This window comes from Acomys minous, assembly GCF_964271855.1.
Source record: "Acomys minous genome assembly, chromosome: 6".
Taxonomy (NCBI): domain Eukaryota; kingdom Metazoa; phylum Chordata; class Mammalia; order Rodentia; family Muridae; genus Acomys; species Acomys minous.
Genome location: NC_140487.1, coordinates 43752439 through 43757880, shown reverse-complemented (window position 1 = coordinate 43757880; position 5442 = coordinate 43752439). Strand labels below are relative to the sequence as shown.

At 44.8% G+C, this 5442-nt stretch overlaps 1 pseudogene across 1 annotated transcript; it reads left to right on the top strand.

Moving 5' to 3' along the window:
• Positions 1-3093: 3093 nt before the first annotated feature.
• Positions 3094-5142, top strand: LOC311599631 (ras-related protein Rab-11B-like; annotated as a pseudogene). Its single transcript has 2 exons — positions 3094-3695; positions 5075-5142. The product of its transcript is annotated as a ras-related protein Rab-11B-like (transcript).
• The last annotated feature ends 300 nt before the right edge of the window (positions 5143-5442 follow it).

The window sequence follows — 5442 nt, the reverse complement described above, 5'->3', positions numbered from 1 at the left end:
AAGTGGGAAAGTAATCACTAGGATAGTAAAATTATTTTGTGTATGGAATTTGACAACAGCAAGAACGGAATTGGTGCACAGGCCTTGAGTTGGGCATGAGCTATCCTGCATCATGGTTGTGCTGCAAAGGAAATTGTTTAATGTGAATGGTTGGACGGTGTGGCAACAGTGGAGCCTGACATACACACTTGATATCAGGATGATGGATGTTTAGATTTTTTTTTATTTCTATTGAAGTAATTACAACATTTATTTACTTTGCTTTTGTTGAAACAGGGTTCTCACTACGTAGCCTCAAAGTTGTGATATGTCCATCTCTGCCTCCTGAGTGCTGGGATTAAAGGTGTGCTTCTCTAAACCCTGGCTCTACCATGTTTAAATCTGTTTACTTTGATATGGAAGTCAAGCAACTACACCCACATAGATTAGTGGATCCAACTAAATTCCTTAGTTGACCTTGCCATGGTAGGACTTGAGACTTTTAAATATCTTATTTGTAATAGTTTCTGTTTTTTATTGTTAAATTAAGTGTTTGTTTGTTTCTTTGTTTGAGACAGGGTAACTCTACATATTCCTGGATGTCCTGGAATTCATTATGTAGACCAGTCTGGCCTGGAACTCACAGAAGCCTGCCTCTGCTTTCCAAGTGCTAAAGTTCTGGGTATTTTGAGAGTGGCAAAAGAAATGTTACGTGCCACAAGTAAAAGACTCTCCAAAGGGCTATTAGTACGTTTCTCAGCAGAAATTGTATAATCCAGGAAAAGTATGGAATGGGCTTTCAAATTGCTGGAAAAGCTGCTAATCAAGTCTAGCAAAGCTCTCCTTTATTCCTGAGAGAGAGTGAGAGAGAGAGAGAGAGAGAGAGAGAGAGAGAGAGAGAGAGAGAGAGAGAGACCCCCAGATAAATAAAGGCCAAAGGAATTCACCAGAAGCAGACCTGCTGTAGAAGTCCTGGTGGCTACTGTTTCCAGGAGCACTAATTACTGGCATGTCATTGTGTGAAAGTCAAGCTGTGTGGCCCAGACTAGCTCCCAGCCTCTGACTGTCCTCAGAATTCCTCGGATGGCTCCAGCCTCAGAGCAGCCGGCATTATGGGTTTATATTGCCTGGTGGGTTTCCCTGATAGACTTGAAATGTCTGGAAAGCTGTGTGGAGGCTGACCTCTATAATCCTAGCACTCAGGAGACTGAGGCAACAGGCTTGCCAGGGGTTCCAGGCCAGTGTGGACTACACAGTAAAACAAGTATGAAAGTTCATTGGCAAAGATAAATATATAACTGAGCTCTTAATACTCTAAAGTATGATGGTAGTGTGAGAGTCACTTTTAACTTAAAACTTAAAAGACAAGTGTTTAGTACTTTCTAAAACTCCAACAGTATTTCATCATGATCCACTCTATAAAGTTACGGATTGAGGGGAAGTAGGTATCTTCCTCAATTATTCCCCTTCTTTTTTACCCACCTGACTTTTCTTTTTTTAAAAAAATATGTTTCATCCGTTCTTTGAGAATTTCATACATGTGTACAGTGCGTCTTAGTCAATACCCACATCCCACCAACTCCTGAGGCCAAGGGGCTCCAGCACATGCCGCTTCCTGCCCTACATTCTCTTTGCTTTAATCCCCCACTGAGTCCAATTAGTGCCTCCCCTGGGCATACACAGGGACGTGGACAAGCGATGACAACCCTGAGAGAAAAGTGACTCTCCCTCAGGAGCGCTTCACTGCCAATAGCTCCTGGGCTAACGCTGAGGGATCCCTTGCTGCCTCCCAGCTGGGGCTTTTTAAACTGGCTTGATGTCTGCAAGTAATCACAGCTCCTGTGGATTGCACCTAATTTAGTCAAATATTTTTGAGATTGGGAGTGGGGAGTCTTTCACCAAACCTACAATAATTTCCAGGCATCCTCCTGTCTCCACTTCCTAGCCTTGGGATTACAGGTTTGTGTCACCATACCTAACTACTTACATGAGTACTGGGGATCAGAACTCAAGCCATCGTGTTTGCGTGGAAGCCACATCACCACCAAGCCATCTCCCAAGCACAGAAGTTACAAATTGTGATATAGACACATGGAATTTGAGAGCAAGGAGAAACAAAATTTACCTTTTGCATGCATTGAGACTGAACTGTTAGGAGCACTAAACAGGTTGGTTTAATTATAAGTTTGCTTATAAGGAAGGGGTGAGTAAGATGGCTCAGTAGGTAAAAGTGCTGGTTGCCAAGCGTGACAACCTCAGCTCAACTCCTGCATCCCACATGGTGGAAGAAAAGAACTAACTCCCCTAAATTGTTCTCTAATCTCTTTGCATGCATGGCACACACACACACACACACACAAGGTTGCATACAAAAACACACAAGTGTAAAAAAATTAAAATATGTCTTTTTTAAAATTTATTCATTTTTATGTGCATTGGTGTTTTGCCTGCATGTGTATCTGTCTGTGTAGTAAGGCTGTCAAGTTATAGACAGTTGAAGGCTGCTATGTGAGTGCTGGGAATTGAACATAGGTCCTCTAGAAGAGCAGTCAGTGCTTTTAACTGCTAACCCATCTCTCCAGCACCCTAAAATATGTCTTTTAATAGATGTTCAAAAGAGAAAAAGAATCAAGAGCTATGCCCTACACGTATCAAACCACCGAGGAAGACAGGAAGAGAAGAATACAACAGTGAAGACATTACAAAATAGAAACGAGAATAATATTTGCCAATAAATTATGTTAAAGTAAAATGGGTTAAATTTTTTCCACCAAAGTTTGTGATATGGTTGAATGAATTTCTGCCCCTTTTGACACGGGGTTGCATGTAGCCCAGAGTAGCTTTGAACTTGCTCTCTAGGCCAACAATGAACTTGAGTGCCTGGTCCTCCTGCCTCTACCACCCAAGAGCTGGAATTTTAAGTCTATACTACCACATCTGGCTTTGGATGGATTTTAAATTTTTTAAATGTCCAACCGTACGTCACCTACCAGAAGTTCATTTTACCCTGTTTGTTTGTTTGTTTGTTTGTTTAACAGGCTGTTGCTTTGTAGCTCCACCCTGCATTAAACCCCTTGGTTTCCCGCCTACTGGGAGCACAGGGAACTTAGCATGATGCTAAGCTCACAGATCACAGATAGGCTCAAAGATGGGGGATTTAAAAAAGATGTTTCAGGACAATGGGACCTGGGACAGCGAGTGGTGCTTCCTGGGGACTCTAGTGTGGGCAAAGTCACCCTGCTGTCACGCTTCACCAGGAACAAGTCCAACCTAGAGAGCAAGAGCACCATCGGTGTGGGGTTTGCCACTCGCAGCTTTCAGGTAGAATGTCAAGGCTCAGATCTGGGATACTGCCAGCCAGGAGCGCTACGGTGACATTACCTCCTCCGCCTACTACCATGGCGCAGTGGATGCACAGCTGATATATGACATTGCCGAGCACCTGACATAGGAGAATGTGGAGCGCTGGCCGAAGGAACTATGGGATCATGCAGACAGCAACGTCGTCATCGTGCTGGTGGGCAACAAGAACGACCTGCGGCACCTTTGGGCTGTGCCCACTGACGAGGCCTGTGCTTCTGCAGAAAAGAACAGCTTGTCCTTCATTGAGAACTCAGCCTTGGAGTCTACCAACGTAGAGGAAGCATTCAAGAACAGCCTCACAGCATTCTCCACAGTTATGTGGAGAGCGGGGACTGACTCTGACATGAACTCTGGTGCCCCACATGTGACCACCTCCCCTTGGTGGGGAGGCCTGGTGGCACTCAGAGAAAGAATAAGCAGGCTACCAAGATGAGACTTGATAGCCTATGACCATATAGTGGGAGAGGAGATCCCCCTCCATCATAGACCTAAGGAGAGGGGAAAAGGGTGAAAGCAGGAGGGAGGGAGGAACGGGAGGATACAAGTGATGGGATAACAATTGAGTTGTAATCTAAATAAATTAATTAAATAAGAAAAGAAAAATAAAATAAAAGAACACCTTTACAGAAATCTACCTCACTATGTCACAGAAGCGAATTGCTGACCTGCGGCCCATGATAAGTCACCTGGCAACAATGTTGTGAACATCTGTGTGCCACCCACCAGTGATGGAGAGAGACCCAATCAGCTGCTGTGCTGCCAGAATCTGTGACTGCCCTGCGCCCCCACCCAGTGTGCGTGTACATCCTAGGTCCTCTGTTCTTGGCCAACCCCTCACCAGTGTCCTCCCGGCCCCTGCTTTGTCGCTCTAGGACGGGCTGCTCCCATCCTCCAAGTGAGCTCTTCCTGCCAGCCTGATGGCCCAGGAAGAGCAGGAGTCAAGTGGCCTCTCCTGCCCTGCCTGCTCGAGAGAAGCTAGAAGCCCCTTGCTTTTGTTCCTACTCTTGGGAATTGTGGGCATCTTGACAGAGTAGGGAGGTTGGTAGGATGGATAGGACCAGCCAGAGGTGAGCAAGACTTGCCTGTTTTCCATGGCAGACACCAGGGAGCCTCCAGGCCTGCGCACTGCTGCTCCTGCCTGTGGGTTTACGCTGGGAGAAGACACCATTGCCCCCCTCCACCCTCCTCCGCACGCAGTACTCTCCCCTGCCCGTCCCTTGTCTCGTTTCCCTGTCTGGTCAGGAACCTGTCTACAAATGAAGCAATATCTTCCTGTTTTATACGTACAACTGCTCTTGTAGCCTTTGGATTTTGTTATTGTAGAGAAGCACAGATTCTTTATACACTTTGTAAAATTTATGCCAAACCTCAGCTCTTGAACTCTTATTCTCCCTGTAGCCTCTGCACTGTCACCCATTACTAAAATGTATAAGCCAACTTCCGTACAGGAAAAAAAAAGATATTCCATGTGCATGGTAACCAAAACCAAACCATAGTGGACATATTTATATAAAAAAAAATAGATTTCAAGCCCCAAATTTCCCCCAAGAGAAAACTTATAATAGAATATAAAAGAATCAATTCACCGAGAAAGCATGTATTGGCCCAATGGTGAATATCATGTATTCACCCAATGGTGTTGCACTAAACACGACACGAAGTGCAGCAGGAGTGAAAAGAGAGATAAGCAGCAACGTAAAAATGGGGCTTTACTGTCTCGTTCTCAAATTAGATCATCCAGAAGAAAGATCAGTAAAGACGCTGGAGGATGTGAACAGTGCTGCAGACCTAGGGACCTGACGTGCAGCTCCTTTCACCCAACAACAGAATGAACACACAGTCTTCTCAAGCACACACAGAGCACACTCCAGCACACACAAAACATACTCCAGTACACACAGAACATACTCTAGCACAGGCGTGCCAGGCCACAAAACAAGTCTTAATGATTCAAAATGATTGAAATGTGTGCAAATTAAAAGACGCAGTCCTGAATAACCAATGGCTCAAAGAAGAACTCAAGGGAAATAAGAGTTAGCTTCACAGAAAAATAAATGGATTCACAATGTTCCTAAATCAGGCGTAGCCAAAACAGTCCTA